Below are 23,051 nucleotides of genomic sequence, written 5' to 3'. Positions count from 1 at the left end.
CATTAAATGCAAGTTCACACCAGAAGGCACCCAGAGACTCGTAGGGCATGGCCATTCAGGTGGCTGGCTACTGGGCTCTGTGGTCATTTGAACTTTAGCAAGTTCCTCTTTTTTTGCGAGCTAATTCTATATGCATTTCAAATGAGAGTACCAATCAATATTTTGCATTATGCAAATAGCCTAAAGAAACCAAAACCTTTTACAACTTTTTCTCTTTAGAACAAAGCACTGCTTAGGAAAAATAAAAATAAGCGATAGCTGAACTCCCATTAGTGTTTCCAAAACAAAATGGTCACAGGCACTCAAACGTCCAAGTCCATTTTCTAAACTAAGAGGTTAACCTTGCCCTCCAGAATCTCACTGCCTTCTCTCAAAACTTGGGATCCTCCTGGACTGTTCCGCCCTTTTACCAAAAGTCTGTTGTCAGCAGGTCTTAAAAAGAACTTTTTTTAATGTCACTTCTTTCCCAAATTAAAATTCCGTAATAAATCTTTTTTTCTCCTCCCTGTGAGTTTCTCTGATAACCATGAAGAGCTTTCCTTTCAAAGCCCTGTCTTCTTACCTCCTCTGCTTAAATCTCCACCTGTCACTTGCCTTCCAGGTAAGACAACACCCTTTTAGAGCTCATAATCTTGCCAGTTTAGTCTGTATGTTTTTTTTAATCCTCCATAAAATTTTTGCTTGCTCAGCAGTAAAAGGGATCCTCTCCTCTGAGAATTGAGGTTTGTGTGCTTATTACTGATCTGATAACGCCCCTGTAGCCTCTGGAGGACAAGGGCCCCACAAAAAAAAAAAAAAAAAAAAAAAAAGATATTCTTCTTACAGCCCTAGTTCTGAGACTTGAGCACACATCAGAATCCTTGGAGTTCTTGTCAGAACAAAGATCTTGGGGGTCAAATTCAGCAGGTCTGGGGGGAGCCTGAGAATGTGCATTTAGATGCAAAGATGTAAGTGACCTAGGCTCTGGCCTCTAGAATACTGCAGTCATGGAAAAATCCCCTTTTGTGTGCATAGCACTTCAGAATTTGAAAATTGCTCTCATACTTAATTTTTCCTTTTTTAACCTAAACCTCACCACAATGCTAGGAAGGAAATAGCTCCTGGATTTAGGGTCAGAAAACCTGCATTTGAATTCCAGCTCTACCAATTATTAGCTCTGTGACTCTGGACAAGTTTCTTAAACTCTCAAAGGCTGAGCAGTTGCAAAATAGGAACAAAAACCTCCCAGGTAGATAATAGGATGTATTTGTGAAAATACTTTGCAAGCTGCGAAGTGCTATATGGACACATAATTTTAGAAAAGAAGACAGCCTGGGGTCAGTGTCAGAAAGACCACCAGAGTATCATGCGAACAGAGAGGAAGGAGTGGGGGACTCAGCTGGCATGAGGAGGGCTTCAAGAAAAAGACCAAGTTTTCACAGGGCCCTAAAAGTTTTCAACAGGCAGGAAATTGAATGGGGAGGGTTTTCAGAATGAACGGCACATAGGCAAGAAAAATGATTAATGATACAGTCGGTAAAGGAGCTTAAAGCCACCAGGAAACACCAGGAAAGAGAGGTTGAGCATGATTCAGTAGGTAATGGGAAGCCAATGAAATGTTCTGACCAGCAACTCAAAATGCTTAGGAGATAACAAACGCTGGTCTTTGTACAGGGGAGACAGCAGAGGCAGGGAGACCTGTTAAGGGTATTTTCCTTAACAATGAAAGACCTAAATGTAAGCCATCAAGATCCTCAAGGAGAAAGCAGGCAAAAACCTCTTTGACCTTGGCCACAGCAACTTCTTACTCAACACGTCTCCAGAGGCAAGGGAAACAAAAGCAAAAATGAACTATTGGGACCTCATCAAAATAAAAAGCTTCTGCACAGCGAAGGAAACAATCAGCAAAACTAAAAGGCAACCGACGGAATGGGAGAAGATATTTGCAAATGACATACCAGATAAAGTGTTAGTATCCAAAATCTAGAAAGAACTTATCAAACTCGACACCCAAAAAACAAATAATCCAGTGAAGAAATGGGCAAAAGACATGAATAGATACTTCTCCAAAGAAGACATCCAGATGGCTAACGAACACATGAAAAAATGCTCCACATCACTCATCACCAGGGAAATACAAAGCAAAACCACCATGAGAGACCACCTCACACCCATCAGAATGGCTAACATTAACAACTCAGGCAACAACAGATGTTGGCGAGGATGCAGAGAAAGAGGATCTCTTTTGCACTGCTGGTGGGAATGCAAACTGGTGCAGCCACTCTGGAAAACAGTATGGAGGGTCCTCGAAAAAACAGAACTACCCTATGACCAAGCAATTGCACTACTAGGTATTTATCCAAGGGATACAGGTGTGCTGTTTCGAAGGGACACATGCACCCCCATGTTTATGGCAGTACTATCAACAATAGCCAAAGTATGGAAAGAGCCCAAATGTCCATCAATGGATGAATGGATAAAGAAGATGTGGTAACTATACAATGGAGTATTACTCGGCAATCAAAAAGAATGAAATCTTGCCATTTGCAACTACATGGATAGAACTAGAGGATATTATGTTAAGCAAAATTAGTCAGAGAAAGACAAATATCATATGACCTCACTCATATGAGGACTTTAAGAGACAAAACAGATGAACATGAGGAAAGGGAAGCAAAAATAATATAAAAACAGGGAGGAGGACAAAACATAAGAGACTCTTAAATATGGAGAACAAATAGGGGGGCTACTGGAGGGATTGTGGGAGGGGGAATGGCCCTTACAATAAATCCCAATCTTCTGCATCATCAATATCTCCCCACAGAGAGCCCCTTAAAAGTGCTGGGTAGGGGCACCTGAGTGGCTCAGTCAGTTGAGCGTCTGACTTCAGCTCAGGTCGTGATCTCATGGCTCGTGAGTTCGAGCCCCACGTCGGGTTCTGTGCTGACAGCTCAGAGCCTGAAGCCTCCTTCTGATTCTGTGTCTCCTTCTCTCTCTGCCCTTCCCCTCTAGTGTTCTCTCTCTCTCTAAAAATAAATAAACGTTAAAAAAAATTAAAAAAAAAAAGTGCTAAGTAGCTTTGTGTTGGCCTTAGCCCTGCCTTCTGGAGCATCAGAGAACATATGTTCCTTCATCTGGCAGCCCTGTTGACCTCAGCCAGGTTTCTCTTCTGGTTGCTAAACATGCCTGCATTTTTCAGCCATTTCTCATTTCTTTTCTGCTCTTCTAGTTACCCTTCTCTGGATATAATTTTGTTTCTCCCATATTCAGAAAGAGAAGTACAAGGCCTTACCAGAGACACTTGGATCATTTAAACAAACAAACTCTCTTGATGGATGGATAAAAAATTTAATTCTTTGACTCTGCCTCTTTTCTTTACTAGGTAACTTTATCAGGGACGCTTTATCAGATAACTTTATCAAGGTCATGTTCAAGGTTCAAATGGGTTCTCACTTTCTGTGGTGTCACACTTTAGAGCGTTGGTCATATTTAAATCCTTCATCTCATTCTGACTTGGGTTTGCTCTGATTTATAGTTGAACCTTTTATGTTATATATTTTCCCTTTTAGAGAATTTTAGGGATGCCAGCCTTAAAATTTACATACCCTCTGTTGTACCCTGAAATGTGTGTCACATGACTTGCTTGTACTTCCTCCTTAAAATTATCTTGTGTCCTTTTCATGGTAATGATACTTAACCTTTGGACAATCATTACATGGTTGCTCCTCATTTCCATTTTCCAGAGCCTGAAGGGTTAACATATCCATGGCTGAGGTGTGCACACCTTCGAGATCATTTGTGGGTTCACTTAGCGCACTGGAAAGTCCCTTTAGCGGCAACACAACAGGAAGGCACTACTCATAAATTCCCACCTCTCCTAATAATAGGGTCAGTGCTACTCCAAGTTAAGATCTTGTGGACCTATGTTGTATGAACAACTCCCATCCCTTAATGTTTATGTAAAAGTTCTCAGGCGTTCAAAATACCTTTGGACATTTCATTCTTATAGTACAGAAACCTCCTCAGTATCTTCTCCTCGGCCCCCAAACCCTGAACACATTTGCCAGTATGCATCTCCCTCTCTTCTTCAAACTACATAACATGTGTAGCTGAGGAAAAATAAGGACAGATTGGATTTTCACTTTGTGTGGAAACACATTTCACTTTGCTTACTGAAGTGAAAGGTCTCTCTGCGCTTAGCTGATGAAACATGATGCTTTGATTTGATAAAGATTTTTCTTTCACGTTGCTTGGTCTACAGGCATACTCGGATTCATTTGGAAAACAATTTTTATTGACTGTGACTCATTAGAAAGAATGTCATGTGCTGGTATTTCATCACGGAGCGGGGAATCTTTCCCTTATAGGGCCTTTGGCTCTGACATGACTCAGGGAAGGAAGAATGGGCCGCTTCCATGGGAAACCTGCCAATGCAGCCGGGACCACATGAGAGTGTGTAAACGTATGATACCCTGCCGCCCTTTTGCGTTACCTGTTGTGGTGCTAGAGGAGACAATTTTGCTCTTGTGGCTCTGAAGATTAAGAACACAGGGAAATGCTAATTTTTCCCTTAGAAGAACTGAAATGAGCCAAGAGGACTACACCCTCGATTAATTAAAGCTTCAAGAATTAAAAAAAGATGGTGGTAGGGGGAAATTACAGGGAGTACTCATGTATTGAGGGCACTATAAGAATAAAGTAGTGTTTATTGAATCACACAATTTTATTAGGTATTATGGGGCTTTGAAGCTTTCACAAAGTGAATTATTAACAAGTGAAAGACCCTAAAACAAAAGTTTGGCTGGACTAGATATAGGTTCATTCCAGTCTTTCCAGTCCTGATTGTATCAGAGGGAGCACGGCTGAAATATGTTTAAGCTTATTTGAGAAATGAGAGGCTTTCTAACGCCACAGATTTTTCACTCTCGAAGAATATAATTATTCGGTGACATTTTTAAAAGCCTGATACCTGTGTTTTCAAAATAAAAATTGAATGTGGAATCGTTAAGAGCTTGTGATCTTTAAAATGAAAGTGGAACTGGAAACCCAAAAGAAAATTATCAAACTTCTTCTACTTGCTATTTTGTAAATGGCTAGTTTCACTGATTTCTGCCATGCTATTTTCTATCATGCCCACCAGTACTGGGGGCTGGGGGGCCCTCCTCCTGACTAAACATCCCCACGTATACCTTTTCTCATGCTTACCCTTCTTGGAAATATTCAGGACCACGAGTGGAGACATTTTAATATGAGAGTGGACAATGCCCTTCAATGGAAAAGCACTCTCAGTTTAAATAATATATAGTGCCTTGCAGCTTTGGGATGATTTGGCAGATTAATGCTACTTTAAGATGGTGAAGATACAGCCTTCAGCAAAGATAAATAATGTTGACTCACTGTTCTTCCCAAACCAAGGACAAAGCTGTGCTAAAGTTTATGGCCGAGAAGACAACCAATATCCAAATCAACTGACAGCAAAAGCCAGAAGAAGGATTATTCATTTGTTCCCGGAGGAAGGTGGTAGATACAGATGAAAAACCCCAAAGGCGAGCAGAGTGGAAGGTGGAAGTAAATGAAAGGAAATCCCACAGTGAAGGTATAGTGAGAAACGAGGCAACAAAATGGTGTTGAACTTCAGAAGAGGCGAAAAAAAAAAAAAAAAAAGATGAATCCCCTGCAGTTTGATTTCCGCGAAAAGACTTAAGGCTGAGGAGGTTCTCCAAATGCTGGGTCAAGGTTTTCAATTCACCCGAGAATGCTCTGTGCTAAGCTCAACCTTCAGCTTCTCTCTATGGCACTACTTTTGCTGGCAGATTGTTCTGTTCCCTCAGTGCGCTGGCTCCTACTGAAGGGGAGGGCACACATCAAGGACCAGGGAAGAACTGATTGGAAAAGACTGGAGATTTATATCGAGTGCTGATTCATGAGTGCTTCAGAGGTTAAAAACGAAGAAGAAAATGGAGTAGTGGTTGTTTGGGGCTGGAGGGGATGGAGGGACAGAGAGGTGACAACTACAAAATATTTGGTTTCTTCTCGAGGTGATGAAAGTGTCCTCATACCAACTGTAGGGATGGTTGCACAGATCTACGAACATACATTGCAAATGAGTGGCTGGTATGGCATGTGAGATAATTTATCAGTAAAGCTGGTGTGGGTTTTTCTTTAAGCCTATAAGAAATTAGAAAGAAGGGTCAATCTGGTGTGAAAATCAACCTTCACACAGCAATCTCACAGGGCTAGGAGGTAAAGACTAGGTATCAATGATCCTGATAAGGGAAGGCATTTTCAAATGCCAAGTAAAGAGCCACAGGGAAACTCAAAATCATTATATTCTATCCTTCATGCCTCTTGGGGAATCGTGTGACCCTCTCATTCTCTAGCTACCACCTTTTCCAAAGTTGAATTACCTGGCCCTGTTGGAGCTCACAACCTACGGGTGTGATAAATGTGTTATAGTTCGAGCACGTGAAAGGAAAGTATCAGCCACAGAATGAATCACATGGGAACATTTTCCATGTATCTCTGCAGAGTTAGGACCAATTAAAGGAGCCAATTATCCTGTCCTATCCGGAGAAAGCATTTCTCAGGTGAATGAATAGGGAACTGAAAACTGGAAATGGGCTTTTATTACTTTACATAATTAGGACACCATTTACAGGACTTGTACTTCTTGGGTGTCCCCCAAAACTCTTCACATAAGGCTGGCATTACTAGAAGCTTAACAAATACTTTCTGCTTTTAATTATATTGAATTCCAAAGAGGAAGCTTAGGCATTTTATGATGAGTGTGCATTCTACTTCCAAATGTAATAACTAGAATATAAACCCTAGAAAAGGAAAAGTATTTATCAAATACCAAAGCTCCTTTGAGACATGATGTGTCAAGTTTGCAGGTTCTCTTTAGTTTTATTAAAACGGTTAGGAAAAACTGACCTCACAGATGTCTATACCCATGCAATCTTCAGCTTAGAATAATGCCCTGTACTACACTGTGTAAACACCAGAACTTTCCCGGTGAGTCCAATAATCTCAGCAACATCTCCCTTTCCAAACATGCCAAGAAAGATATGTTGCTTTGGGTTACGGACACTGGGAAAATCAACAGACCAAAACACGCAGAACTGAGTAGAGGGAGGACTGAGTCTGGTCATCCTGAAGTCTCTGGAGAGCTGCAGAGTGACAGAGCCGATTACAATGCCCCTAAAAGGTTCTCTCACCACTCCCTGACCACCACCACAGCATCCCTGCTCACCCCATCACACGTGGTCTGCCACAATGGCAAGGAAAAGAGGGGCTTACAATGAAGCCAGGCCCAAGATACAAACATATTTCACGGAGCCACGGTTAAATTTGTGAAAACAATATTACACTGTAATATGAACTAGGATGAACTAGTATGAACTAGTATGAACTAGTAATATGAACTAGAATGTAAATACAAATTTGAAAAAAGAACAACAAAAAAGGGTATGACATTAACATCAGAAAAAAAAACATATATTTCTATAAAAAAAGAAAAGGTAGCTTTGACCTATATACATGAGAGACTGGAGCCAGAGCCCTTCGGATCCCAAGTATTCTCTTCCTGGGTGCATTTGCAAGGACGCAGTGCATTGGTTATGGGGGTTCATTGGTCCTTATGAGCAATGAGGTCTCGTGGGAGGATTCACTATGAATGCTCTGTGGGTGAATAAGTGGTTGGGGAAAGATTCAGCCAGTTTCTTCATTTCTGTCCGTACTGGTAGTTCTCTTAGTTCTAAGCACCACCAATGTCCCACCAAATATAACGAGCCATCTTTACTGTACTTTATTAACTACACCATTTGAGTAAAACCATGACTGTTCTCTGCACTCCCACCCTGAGTATAACAAGTCATTATGATTGCGTGACTTGTTTTTACTTCTGAAAGAGCCTTCGTACATGTTTGATCTTCATAACTGAGACAGGCTGGCACAGTAACCTTGATTTACCTAGCATTCTCAGGGAAGACTAACTGAGAATAAACAAAAGTTTATCCCTTTGTGTTACCACCGTCAAAAATAAATCTTGGGGTGCCTGGGGGGCTCAGTCAGTTGAGCGTCTGACTTCAGCCCAGGTCATGATCTCGTGGTTCGTGGATTCGAGACCTGCATTGGGCTCTGTGCTGACAGCTCAGAGCCTGGAGCCTGCTTCAGATTCTGTGTCTCCCTCTCTCTCTGCCCCTCCCCTGCTCTCTCTCTCTCTTTTTCTCTCTCTTTCTCAAAACAAAAATCTTAACTAGTCTGAATAAAATTTTTCAAAAATGTACTTAAAGTAATGTACATTAAAATAAGAATAATAAGACTTAGTTTTTAAATTTTTTGCCTACCACATTAACAGAACTTTTTATTAAGTTATAATACCCAGGTTTTTAGAGAATGTAAGGGAAAGGATCCTTGTAGACATTGCTAATGAGATTGTAAATTTTGACATTTTGGGGAGGTTATTTGATAATTTAGATCCAAAACTTTGTATATGTTCAACTCACTGACCCCACAATTCTTTTATTCTTTTTAATAATAGTTGATTGCCTACCAAATGCTAAACACGCAAGGTACACTGACAAATAACACAGACCAGCTTCTTGCTCTCAGGAAGCTTATGTTCTCATGAAAAGAGAGAAAAACAATGAATAAACACACAGGTGAATAGAGAAGATCAATTCAGACAGTGATAAAGTCTAAGAAGAAAATTAAATCATCAGTATGACACAGGAGAGACAAGGTTGCTTCTGGTGATGTCAAGAAAGACCCCTGTGGCAGAGACGTCAATGCCCTCACAATATCCAGCCTCCGACTTACCCTTAATAAAAGAACCCTAACTAAAAAAAATAAAACACCTTTCCTGGCCTTCTGGAAGAGTAGGATAGCATGTGAGATGTTATGAAAGTCACTATGTAGGGCTTCCAGAAATGTTTCTTCAGAAGAGAAACTGTGTCAGGTGAATTACATATGATAACATTTCATAGATACCTGGAAAAAACCCTGAATTTCAAAAGAGGCAAATTAATGGTAAGGAGAAAAGCAATTCTGGCTTAGCTTTGGCTCTGAAAATACATACCCTCTGCTTCCTCTACTTTTTTTTAGCTATAAAGCTTTAAGTGAGACTGTGGACACTTCTTGCTTGGGAAAGGAGACTGTTGGCGGAGGAAAGTTCTATAATATATAGGGGGTATAACACTGTGCTAAAATGTATTAAAAATTGTATGATACTTGGTAGAAGCAAAATGAAAGAATATTCAGCTGAGTGTCAACCTGGCTTCCAGTACTGATGCTGCTCTAACAAGCTGTGTATTCTTGGGTATCAACCACATAACATTATGGATTCTAGCCTCAATTTAAAATGGAGAAATTGGACTAAGTCATCAGTAAAGCTTCATCTACCTTCTGTAAGGCCTTGTTCACATTTCTTCCATAATTAACAGTGCAAATGCGCGCGCGCATACACACACATACACACACACAGGTTAAAGGTTAAATCTCATTATGATCTTTATAAAATGAACAGGTCCATAGGAAAAAAAAATTATACCCATAAAACTTATACTTATACCCATAAAACTTAATACAGATTTGAGGATGGTGAAAGAATGTGTCTATGCTCTTGGGATATAACATATATATTTTATATGTGCCATAGTCCCGCCTTATCTGTGGAGGGATACATTCCAAGACCCCCCAGTGGATGCCTGAAACCACAGATAGTACTGAACCCTACATATACTATGTTTTTTTCCTATATAAACATATGTACCGGGGGGCCTGGGTGGTTCAGTTGGTTAAGTGTATGACTTTGGTTCAGGTCATGATCTCACAGTTCGTGGGTTCAAGCCCCACATCAGGCTCTGTGCTGACAGCTCAGAGTCTAAAGCCTGCTTCAAATTCTGTGTCTCCCTCGCTCTCTGCCCTTTCCCCACTTGCACTCAAATATGAATAAACGTTAAAAAAAAATTTTAAACATATGTACCTATCAAGTTTAATTTATAAATTAGGAGATTTGACAACGATAACTGATAATAAAATAGAATGATTATAACAATAAATTGTTATAAAAGTTATGCGAATGCGCCTCTCTCTCTAAATATCTTATTACACCATGCTCGCTCTTTTTCTCCTTGTGTTATTAAGAGGAAAAATACGCACATGATGAGATGAAAGGAGGTGAATTACACAGGCATTGTGACATAGCGTTAGGCTACTATTGACCTTCCAATATTCATTAGAAGAAGGATTATCTGCTTCCCAATTGCAGTTGACTAAAGGTAATCAAAATGGCAGAAAGCAAAACCGCAGAAAGGGGAGACCACTGTATAAATAATGTGCCTTGTAGCTAAATCAATAATATGGGCTTATATTTGTACAATGCTTTAGTGTTTGCAAAGCAATTTTATGTCCCATCACTTTCAGTTTTGAGCCACACAGCTACTTTAAGAAATAGGCAGGGCGATACAAATTATGTCCTTTTTACAAATAAATAGATGTGACACTTCAAAGTGTCAAATGACTTGCCCCAGTTTACAGAGCAATGGGCTGACCTCGGACCTTCTCCCAGTCACTGGCATTCATTCCCATCAGCCACACTGCCAGGCCACGGGGATGACAGTAACCTTCAGTGGCTCCCTCACCCCCTCACTTCGCCTTTCTGTTCTGCTCATTCCATAGCTCAGCTAAAATCACTGAGAACCCCAGAACAGCGAGGCAATGCGATTGCCAAACTTTCATAAAATAGAGGCTCTCACAAGGATATTCAACCAGCCACTCCTCTGTCAACCCACAGAACCAGCACATTTTAGTCTCTGCAGTGGGGACTGCATGACTCCTTTTTTCTTTTCTCTTAAACTTTAGACAAGAAAATGAAATACACACTATATATTAACCTGTTCATTTACAAATGATGATGCACACAAAAAAATGATGACTCATATCATATATCCCTCATTCTTAACCGAACCCATCTTAAATAACAAAATGGCCTACATCTACACAAAATCATTTGAGTTCTTTCTATCTTTAATGTGTCACCCACTTTGGGGGCGCCTGGGTGGCTCAGTCAGTTAAGCATCCAACTTCGGCTCAGGTCATCTCACAGTTCATGGGTTCGAGCCCCACGACGGGCTCTGTACAGACAGCTCAGAGCGTGGAGCCTGCTTCAGATTCTGTGTCTCCCTCTCTCTATGCCCCTCCCCCACTCACGCTCTGTCTCTCTCTCTCAAAACATTAAAAAAAAAAAAATCTAATGTGTCACCGACTTTCAATATGCCTAACAGTCTAAACACAATGTGAACACTAAATCACATCATTATAAGTGCTGGTGTGTTCAAACAACATCAGGTATAAATCCTGTCTAAAAACCACAACTGGCTGCCAACATAGTAAATATTCATTTTAATCCAATTAACTAAAGTTAAGCATAGATATATGAAGATTGTAAAAGGATGGACCCAATGCCACAGTCTTGTTATCACTTTTATTTGTCATCTCATTTAAATGGATAAACCACGGCTCCTTCTGAGTTCTGGCAAGAGTTACTTCTCATGGCCTTAATACCTGGAGCTCTCTCCATGAGCAAATTTCTTTCTCATTTTAACTCTAGAAATGTTCGGGAACATTAATTACGGGTCTATTGTGCATAGAGTGACCTAAGAAAATCTTAAAAAGAAATAGTCCTTGACTCCGCCCTTTATCACACTTCACATTTACGGTATGAAAGAGTCCCCTCGCTCTACCAGAGGCCTTCTCACCACCTCCACTGCCAAGTGCAGCCTCTGGGTATTTGCAGGAGTCTCCTAACTGCTCCCCCTGCTTCTGCCCCTGACTCCCTGCCATCAGTATTTAATGCAGCCCAAGACCGGTCGTGTCACCGCTGTGGCTCAAAACCTCCCAGGACCTCATGTCTCACACTGAAGAAGGCCCAAATCCTTACCATCACTCCCCAAAACCCTACAGGATCCACCCTGTTGGTTTCTGTGACCTCAATTTCTATTCTTCTACCTGCCAATCACTCCATTTTAGCCACCCTGGCTTCCTTGCCATTCTTGGAACACATCAGGCATGTTCCTGTCTCAGAACCTTTGCCTTGGCCGGTGCCTCTGCCAGAAGCAATTTACGCCCAGACTGACCTTGGCACATTGGCTCACCTCTTTCAATTCTCTGCTCCAATGCCGCCTCTCAATAAGGTCTCCCCCATCACCCCATTTAAAATTGCCGCATAAAAGAGAGAGAGGCAAATCAGGAAGCAGACTCTTAACTATAGAGAAGAGACTGATGGTTAGCAAAGCGTAGGCGGATGGGGGAATGGGGAAAATGAGCGACAGGGATCAAGGAGGGCTCTGGTGGGGATGAGCACCGGCTGTTGTAAGGAAGTGCTGAATCACTATATTGTACAACTGAAACTAATATTACACTGGATGGGAATTTAAATTAAAACATTACAAATTTTGCTGCATATACCCCCACCCTTCCCAGTGCTCTCTGCAATTAGAAGTTATGAGGAGAAGAACAATCCAGAGCTGGGAAACGCATAAAAAAAGAAGAAATAAGTGGTTAACAAGCACAAGAGGAAAGAGTGTGTAACTTCACAAATAATTGAAGAAATACATATCAAACCAATAAGACCACTTTTCAACTATTATGTTTGCAAAGGTTTTTAAAATTATAATACTCAATGCTGGCAGAGGAACACAGAAAAATGTACGTTTAGACACCGCCCTTTAGAAAATAGAGCCCTTTTGGAAAATTATTCGGCAAATGTGTCAAAAGCCTTAAAATATTCAGGAATTAATTTGCATAATTTTACCCTAAATGCGGAAAAAGCTTTATGAGCAAAGATTTTATTACAGCTGTATTTACAAAAGCAAATTTTGGAAGCATCCTAAATGACCCACGATAAGAAAATGATTAAGTAAACTATACATGGCTCATCAACTCGATTCCCTTTTTAATGACTCATTAATACTTTAACAACATGGAAAAGTCCTAATGAGATGCTATATAACCCCCACCCCAGTAGATTAGGGAAAAAAGATGGGAAGGAGGCAAGTGAAATATACACAGAACCCAGGACAGAGCTGTGCTGGGTCGCAGGCTGTCTGACCCCATCTGTCTAATGCCAAACCCTCAAAGACTGATAATGTGTTCTGCTCTCCTGCATCTGAGGTTTGTAGTTTCAATGCCTAAAAACCTTACTATTTCCAAACTCTTATTCACTGTCTCCAGGCACCTTGAGCACGTAGGTACACAGGCACCAGTTCCAAGGCTCCACTGTTGCCAAGGGACACATTATGAATTAGGCCCCAGAGTCACCCCACTCCAAATACTGAAAGTATAAATACAAACAAAAATATAAGAACAGAAGGGTCAAAGAGACAATAAATGTATTTATAGAAAAGTAAAGCTGAATCCTATGAAAAACTAAATCGGAATCAGGACTGACTGGGCATATAATGCCATATTTTGATGGGCATAATTTGGCCCCCAGAACTGCCTTATTATGGAGTCTGCCATACAGACAGTTCAGTCACAGGCTATTGTAAATATGCTACAAAATGCCCTCACCACTACAATTTCTATTATCTTTGACACCATCTAATCCCATGGCATTGCTTTTACACAGTAAGATCATTGGATCCACTCTGAAAAGTTCTGGCAGAATAAATCACAAGTTGGATAAACTTGATACGTGAACATGAAAATGGGAGCTCACAATTACACCAGGTAGCATACCGGGCCTTAGAATTTTCTATACCACCTGACATTGTTTACTCATCTAACAGAGACATATTTTCTTTCACTTCAAAAAGATCTGTTAACTATTGTGCTTTGTCTTAAAGTGCTTTGCTGGAGGCAACGGAGGACTGAGAGCTTGGCCGCTTTTCCAAAGAAAGTTCTTATAGTCCATAGCTCTTACCTGGTTCCAACAGCAATTCTCTGACACCAAGTGGGTGTCCAGGATTCAGTCTAATTCTGACACTAACCACCTGGAGTAAGCATGAGATCTTATGAGTGAAGGATTCAGTCTCACGAGATTGCCCCACTTCAGACACCAGCACAAGTGGAGTCCCTGGGCCGCGCACACTGTGCTCAGTTGACTGCAAATATTAAATCATTATGTTGTACACCTGAAACTAAAATGTTATGTGTCAATTACACATCTGTTTAAAAAAATTCCAAAAAGAAAAAATTGAGGGTTTCCAAGACTCCCCTTAGGTTCGATAATTTGCTAGAACAACTCCCAGAAGCCAGCAAAGAGCTATATTCATAATGACAGTTTTATGATAAGGTATACAACTCAAGAAATGAACAAAATGAAAGAAACACACAAGGCAAGGTGTGGGAGGCGTTCAGGGCACAGAGTTTCCTTCCATGCCTTCTCAGCGGCTCTACCCTCCCAGGATCTCAATGAGTCCACCAACCTAGAAGCATCTCAGAACTTCACTGATCAAGAGTTTTTATCAAAGATTCCTTATCTAAGCATGATTTATGGCATCAATGGCCTTTAGTAATTGAGCTCAATCTCCAGGCCCTCTCCTCTCCCTGCTGGTGGGGCATAAGGCTTGGTCTTTCTGGTGTGGCCAGCTCTTCCCCTGAAACTAAGGGTCTACCAGGAGTCATGTCATTGGCACCAACTCAGATTTGGCCAGAAAGGAGGTTGTTATGAATAATATAAGATACTCCCATCACTTAGAAAATTCCAAAAGGTGGGGTGCCTTAGTGATCAGTCAGCTAAGTGTCCAACTCTTGATTCCAGCTCAAGTCATGGTCTCAGGGTCATGAGCCCCATGTCGGACTCCACACTGACAGTACAGAGCCTGCTTGGGATTCTCTCTCTCCCTCTCTCTCTGCCCCTCCGCCACTCATATGTGCATGCTTTCTCTCTCTCAAAATAAATAAATAAATAAAATTCCAAAAGGTTTTGCAGTTCTCTGCCAGGAACCTGGGACAAAGACCAAATATAGTTTTTATTATACCACACTTCTGAAGTGTGTTTTCTAGGTAAATCTCTGTACTTCCATTTTCTGAAATGTATTGTGAAGTTAACATATTTAATTTCCTTGACAACCATAACCCAGGTTTCTATAACTTTGGATGTACCACAGTGCTGAACACAGTTCTTTGTGCAAAGAATGTATTTCAACAGGTGTGCACTTTCCCAGAAGACTAAGGGCTGTAGAAGAGTTAGACCAGTTAGACTAAGAACAGAAGGTTACTGGGGCGTGTGGGTGGCTCAGTCGGTTAAGCATCTGACATCAGCTCAGGTCATGACCTCATGGCTCGTGAGTTTGAGCCCCGTGTCAGGCTCTGTGCTGACAGCTTGGAGCCTGGAGCCTGCTTTGGATTCTGTGTCTCCCTTGCTCTCTGCCCCTCCCTCCCCCGCTCATTCATTCTCTCTCTCTCTCTCTCTCTCTCTCTCTCTCTCTCTGTCTCTCAAAAATAAATAAACATTAGGGGCGCCTGGGTGGCGCAGTCGGTTAAGCGTCCGACTTCAACCAGGTCACGATCTCGCGGTCCGTGAGTTCGAGCCCCGCGTCGGGCTCTGGGCTGATGGCTCAGAGCCTGGAGCCTGTTTCCGATTCTGTGTCTCCCTCTCTCTCTGCCCCTCCCCCGTTCATGCTCTGTCTCTCTCTGTCCCAAAAATAAATAAACGTTGAAAAAAAAAATTTTTTTTTAAATAAATAAATAAACATTAAAAATTTTTTAAAAAAACTAGAAGGTGACTTTTCCCAAACTAGTGGTGTTTTTCTGGATCCTTTGGATAGCAAGAGACAGACACCTGACTTGAATTTGCTTAGAGGAGATTTATTGGGGGGGGGGGTAGCTCACAGAATAACAAGAAGAGCTCTTTCTTCAACCATGATCACAAAGACAGAAAACCAAGAAACTTCTGAGACTCCAGACATGACAACCATGACAACATATTAGGTCTCTGTCTCTTTGTCCCTCACTGCCTCTCTCTCTGCTCCCCTCCTCTTATGTATTTTTTACTTTTCTATGCTAGCTTCCTTCTTTCCTGTTGCTGATTTGCTTCTTCTCAGATGCTGCAGCAGCAGCTTTGTGACTGGAGGGGGAAAGGGTCTTGCCACCACCCCATCTTAGGACTTTGATTAGAAATACCCAAGGCCTAGGGCGCCTGGGTGGCTCAGTGGGTTAAGCATCTGACTTCAGCTCAGGTCATGATCTGAGGTTTGTGAGTTCAAGCCCCACCTCGAGCTCTGTGCTGACAGCTTGGAGCCTGGAGCCTCCTTCAGATTCTGTGTCTCCCTCTCTCTCTGCCCCTCCCCTGCGCATGCTGTTTCCCTCTGTTTCTCTCTCTCTCTCTCTCTCTCTCTCTCTCTCTCTCTCTCTCTCAGAAATAAACACTAAAAAAAAAATTAAAAAAAAAAAAAAGAAATATCCAAGGCTTTCACTTAGATTCTTACTCCTTGATCAATCATTATAGTCAGGCAGATGGAGGAAGAGGAGTCACACGAGCAGAAAACAATTAAAATGTGTAACATGTATTGAAATTTACTATATGCCAGGCATCTAACCCTGTACTTAGCAAACACTGATGAAACATTTGGTATGTGCCCTGTTTTGGGTACATTATAAATATTAACCAGTTACTCCTCACAACAACCCTTAGGCAGATGTTACATTATTCCCATTGTATCGTGAAAAGCTAAGAATCTTGTCCAAGACCTCATGGCTAGTAAGCAGTAGAGCTGGAATGTGAACCCAGGCAGTCTGGTTCCTGAGTTTGTGCTTTCAACCACACCGCTAGACAGTCTCCCCACTTTACATCGTTTAACCTACACATGAGGTAAATGGTATAATTATCACCATTTCACAAAGGGAGACACAGGGTATGTCCATCAAATGGTAGGGTCAGGATTCAAAACCACAGAGTGTGAGTCCAAAGCCCACGTTCATTTTTTTTTTATGCTTATTTTGGAGAGAGAGAGAGAGAGAGAGAGAGAGAGAGAGAGAGAGAGAGAGAGAATGCAGGGGAGAGGCAGAGAAAGAAGGGGACAGAAGATCCAAAGCAGGCTTCTTGCTGACAGCAGAGAGCCGGATGTGGGGCTCGAACCCATGAACCACGAAATCGTGACCTGAGCCGAAGTCAGACACTTAACCAACTGAGCCACCCAGGCTCCCCAAAGCCCACACTTTTAATCACCATGCTGTGTTGCAGAGTTGGGGGATGAGGGGTGTGGTGCCTTGAAGAAGAGGGAGAGGTATAAGAAGACAGTGCATCCATTACATTCAGTACAGCGTGCCAAGCCAGTCATGCTTAGAAATCCTTACTCGCCCAGGGGTGTCTGGGTGGCCCAATCAGTTGAGCGTCTGACTTCTACCCGGGTCATGATCTTGTGGTTCCTGAGTTCAGAGCCCCCACACTGGGACTCACTGCTGTCAGCACAGAGCCCACTTCAGATCCTCTGTCTCTCTCTCTCTCCCTGTCCTTTCCCTGCTTGTGCTCTCTCTCTCAAAAATAAACATTTAAAGAAAAAAAAAAAAAAAAGAAAGAAATCCTTACTAGCCCCAACCTAACCTGGAGAGCCAGTCATGCTCAGCAGTAGAAAGCTGTGATCAGCGCCAAGTTGAGGTCAAGGTCAAAGAAGAGAAAGCCAACAGAGCCATGGGAGAAAATCAGGCCTAGAATAAGGGTCTGAGGAAACCTCCTACAAAGAGAGAGTCATCCTGGGACACTGACACTTCTCTGGGAGGGTGCATACGAAAGAGTACAGAAGGTTACATTCAAGAAACAGCTGGAATTCTTTTAGAGTTCCTACAGCACGGGTTATGTCCTTGCCCCCAGAAAGTCACAGGACTGTGTCAACTTAGATTTCCTCAGAAATGCCTTCACTGAGCTATGATTTAATGTCATGCTTTCAGCTTTTATCAAGAATTCAGTTAAGTGATGTCCATTTGAGGAACATTTTGTGGTCTTCAGAAAACCTGCAACTGAATACACTGTTCTTACCTTAACAATGAGCGTAACATTCTGACCACAATTTGGAATCAGAGAAATCTTTGTCTTTCCTGGCAAACGTGTGCTTATTTTTATCAGACAATAGGAGTTATACAACATTACCTGTTTCCCTTTTTGCATGGGCCCCTGTGAACCAGAAGTTAAATTTTGTGCTTCCTTTTTCCATTATTATCCTAGATTCTTGGATGTCTCCTAATGAATTCTGATGGCTCTTTTTGCCTTGAACCATTTTGGTGTGTGTGTGTGTGTGTGTGTGTGTGTGTGTGTGTGTGTGTGCACTTTACTTTTTCATTGTGAAGTAGAGTATACATACAAAGGAGTGTACAAAACAAAAACACACAGCGTAACAATTATCTCAAGATAAATACCCATAAACACCCATATAACCACCACCCAAGTCAATAAACGGGAACTGCCAGCACCCCAAAATCCCTTTCATCGTCCTCCCAAACACCATGCATCCCATCTCTCCACCCAACCCTCATGCTCCTCCTTCTTCTTCTGATTGCTTCACTTCTCTTTATACTATTAACAGTATATCCCTCAATACTACGGTCTGGTGCTGCACTTTTTCTTTTAACCTTCCCTGAATGGAATCAGGCATTCTGCGGTCTTCTGTGACTGGCTAATTTCACTCAGTATTACAAATGAGCATATTTATAATCCCTGCTATTGTTTACATTTGCAGTTCATTCATTTTCGTATCTGTAGAGTCTGCCATCATATGACTAGATCACAATTTATCCATTTTCCTATGATAGGCATTATGATTTTTTATTTTCCTTGATTGCTAATGTGGCTGAGAACCTTTTCATATGCTTATGAGTCATTTGAAAATCCTTTTTTTGAACCATCATTTTGAACCAAGGACATGGATTCTCACACGGAGCCTCTGGAAGGAACTCAGCCCTGCCAACTCCTTGAGTTTAGCCCAGCAACACCCATCTTTGGGTCCTTTGACTTGTACAACTGTGATGTAATAAATTTAGTTGCGTTAAGCCACTAGGTGTGTGGTAATTTGTTACAGCAGCAACGGGAAATTAATAAACAAGGAAAGGGAAGATGACTGCTTAGATCATTAAGATCATTTATATCAAAACAAATGAAATAATGTAATGATATTTTTGTATCATTAAGGTGTTACAGCACTGCCTATTCCTATCACTTAAAATAGAAAAATGATCTTTAAAATTGAAGTATAATGTATATGAAGTGATACGTACAGGTCTTAAACATATTATTTGATGAGTTGTGACAAATGTATACATCTGTGTAACCAACATTCAAATCAAGTTACAGAACATTTCATTCCTCCAGAAGTGCCTTAAGCCCCTCTCCCATCATTTCTCAACACCTCCCTGCCCCCACCATCTAGGAAACCACTGATCTGACCTCTCTTCCTATAGGTTAGCTTTGCCTCTTCCAGGACTTCAAATAAAAGAATCATACAATATGGGGGCGCCTGTGTGGCTCAGTCAGTTAAGTGTCTGACTCTTGATTTCAGCTCAAGTCATGATCTCACGGTTTGTGGGATCGAGCCTTGCATTAGGCTCTGTGTTGGCAGTGTTGAGCCTGCTTGGGATTCCCTCTTCCTCTTCTCTCTGACCTTCCCCCATGCTTTCACTCTCTCTCTCTCAAAAAAAAAAAATAATAATAATAAATAAAAAATAAAAATAAATCATACATTATCTACTCTGCTGTGTTTGGTAAGAACACTGAGTTTGAAGTTAAGGACTGCAACACAAATTCTGGGTCTTCTACTCACCAATTCTTTGAACTCGACAAAGCATCAGCCTTTCAGAGGCTAAGTTTCCATTTAGAATATAAACTGCCAGGGTGCCTGGGTGGCTCAGTGGGTTAAACGTCCGACTTTGGCTCAGGTCATGATCTCACGATTTGTGGGTTAGAGCCCCCACATTGGGCTCTGGACTGACAGCTCAGAGCCTGGACTCAACTTCAGATACTGTGTCTCCCTCTCCCTGTCCTTCCCCTGCTCACACTCTGTCTCTCTCTCAGGAATAAATAAACATTTTAAAAAAATAGAATATAAACTGCAAAATATATATATATATATATATATATATATATATATATACACATATAAACTGCTCACCTCAGAGCTGCTGTCAAGATCACAGGAGATCATCTGATAAAAATGCCTTGTCATTTCTTAAATGGTCTACACTTGTAAATACTTATTTCCAACTCAAAACAGAAATTGGGTGTTAACAATCTTTGGGTAATGGGATGATAACTGATTTTTTAATTTTCTTAATATTTTTCTATATTTCTCAAGTTTGTACATTAATACATATTCCTTTTAAAATAAAAACGTTATGGGACGCCTGGGTGGCTCAGTCGGTTAAGCGTCCGACTTCAGCTCAGGTCATGATATCATGGTTTGTGGGTTCAAGCCCCACATCGGGCCCTGTGCTGACAGCTCAGAGCCTGGAGCCTCCTTTGGATTCTGTGTCTCCGGCTCTTTCTCCCCCTCCCCTACTCATGCTCTGTCTCTCCAAAATGAATAAAACGTTAAAAATATTAAATAAAATAAAAATGTCATTTTATTTAATTTTAAGTTTATTTATTTATTTTGAGAAAGAGCACATATGAGCAGGGGAGGGGAGGAAAGAGAAGGAGAGAGAAAGTCTCAAGCAGGATCTGCGTTGCCAGCACGGAGCCCAATGAAGGGATCAATCCCATGAACCGTCCTGACCCAAGTCGAAATCAAGAGTCAGATGCTCAACCAACTGAGCAAAAAAAAAAAAAAAAAAAAAAGTCATTTTAAAATAAATTCGCACAGGAATGTTTATCAACTCTGATTTCATGCCACACATTCTTTTTAAAATTCTGATTTAATTAATAATTCCAATCTTCAAATATGTATTGGTGTAAATCACGGTAGAGTTTTAGTCATTCCTACACAAGACGCGGCAGAAAGTAAGCTAATAAGGATAACACACTACTATTTTCTCATTTTATACATCTAAGGAATGCCTAACACAGCATAAAATACAATGCTGCTGTGATGCTGTACTTAAGAATAAGCCACATCATTCAGCATAGCATGTCACACTGTTATAAAATCCTACCTCTAAATCCTTCCCATTGCCATTGTGAAGAGAGGAAGAAAGCAAAGAAACGGAGAGACACAAACATTGAAGAAAGTGTAATAGGGAACTGTATTTGAAATCACAAGAATTGCCCCATAGAACAAGCTTTAGGTTTCAGAATTGCACAGATCAGGGGAGCAGCTTCCACAAATTGGGATCAAAACAATAGTGGCTAACACTGATGAAGCGTTTACTATTCGCTAGGCACTATTTTAAGCACATTATAAACACTGATTCTTTTTATTTCTCACTACAGTCCTACGAGATCAGGGCTATTGTGCCCCCACTTAAGAGGGGAAGGCCACTTATTTAGTGGCCAACATAGCATGGTATCAGAGCCCACGCTCTCAATCATAACTCCACACTCACTTTCTAACGATGGCTGGAAAATGACTGCATTTAAAGTTTGAATTGTAGGGGCACCTGGGTGGCTCAGTCAATTGAGGCTCCGACTTTGGCTCAGGTCATGATCTCATGGTCAGTGAGTTCGAGCCCTCCGTCAGGCTCTGTGCTGACACCTCAGAGCCTGGAGCCTGCTTTGGATTCTGTCTCCCTCGCTCTCTGCCCCTCCCCCACTCATGCTCTGTTCTGTCTCTCAAAAATGAATAAACGTTAAAAAAATAATAATAAAAGTAACAAATACAAAATTAAGTTTGAATTGTAAATAATTCCAGCCAAAAAAGACTAAAAATTGTTATGAATTAGTACATGACCTTTGAGAAAAAGAAGTGATCAAGTATGCACTCATGGAGAATGTGTAACCACATGAGACATTTAAGAAGATCAAAATATGGGGCGCCTGGGTGGCGCAGTCGGTAAAGCGTCCGACTTCATCCAGGTCACGATCTCGCGGTCCGTGAGTTCGAGCCCTGCGTCAGGCTCTGGGCTGATGGCTCAGAGCCTGGAGCCTGTTTCCGATTCTGTGTCTCCCTCTCTCTCTGCCCCTCCCCCGTTCATGCTCTGTCTCTCTCTGTCCCAAAAATAAATAAACGTTGAAAAAAAAAATTAAAAAAAAAAAAAAAAGATCAAAATATACAAACTTAGGACAACAGGGGAAGTGCTTCTAGGCAGGATCAGGAGGGAGACATGTCCCCCCAGTCGTGCTTGTTTATTTTATTTTATTTTATTTTATTTTATTTTATTTTATTTTATTTTATTATTTTACGTTGTTTTTAATTTAAGTTTATGTGTTTATTTTGAGCCAGAGAGAGACAGAGAGAGAGGAAGAAAGAGAATCTCAAGCAGACATCTCTGCTGACAGTGCAGAGACTAACGTGCGGCTCGTACCCACGAACTACAGAATCATGACCTGAGCAGAAATCAAAAGTCAGAAGCTTAACCAACTGAGCCACCCGGGTGCCCCTCCCCGAGTCGTACCTCTTAAAATTATCCAATTTTAAGAAGTTCCCTACTGGGGAAGTAATATAGTTAATACCAGAGCTAGTGTCTAGTCTCTCTACTTGAAGTAAAAATTTAGCAAATAATAGGTAGTTCACTCCATAGTCCAAATTTTGTTCCTCCCAATCCTTTCTGTTATCATTTTAAAGTCCTGGATAAAGAATCTACTTCCAAGTCTTATTGAAGTTCTGTATCAGCACCAGGTGAATCAGCCCAGACAAAAAATGAGCCTACTTAACGAATTGTACCCTAGGGGTGCCTGAGTGGTTCAGTCAATTAAGCATCGGACTCCTGATTTCAGCTCAGGTCATGGTCTCATGGTTGTGAAATCGAGCCCCATCTAGGGGCTTTGCACTGAGCATGGAGCCTGCTTAAGATTCTCTCTCTTTCCTGCTCAGCCCCTCTCCCCCACTCCTGTGCGTGCTCTCTTTCTCTAAAATAAAAAGTAACAATAATAATAATAATAATAACAATAATAATAAATTATGCCTTAAAGCTTATTTCCACCTGAATCTGCAACTACCAGTCACTTTTGCAACTTTATCTCTATGATCCCACAAGAGGAGAATAAG

At 41.2% G+C, this 23,051-nt stretch overlaps 1 protein-coding gene across 7 annotated transcripts in view; it reads right to left on the bottom strand.

Annotated features, from left to right (window-relative positions):
- Positions 1-23,051, bottom strand: part of ERI1 (exoribonuclease 1) — a 321,125-nt gene that overhangs the window by 246,936 nt on the left and 51,138 nt on the right. The gene's annotated exons all lie outside the window — the stretch shown is intronic.

This window comes from Felis catus, chromosome B1 (assembly GCF_018350175.1).
Source record: "Felis catus isolate Fca126 chromosome B1, F.catus_Fca126_mat1.0, whole genome shotgun sequence".
In the NCBI taxonomy this organism is placed as follows: Eukaryota; Metazoa; Chordata; class Mammalia; order Carnivora; family Felidae; genus Felis; species Felis catus.
The sequence above is the reverse complement of the archived record's forward strand: the minus strand, read 5'-3'. Positions and strand labels throughout refer to the sequence as shown.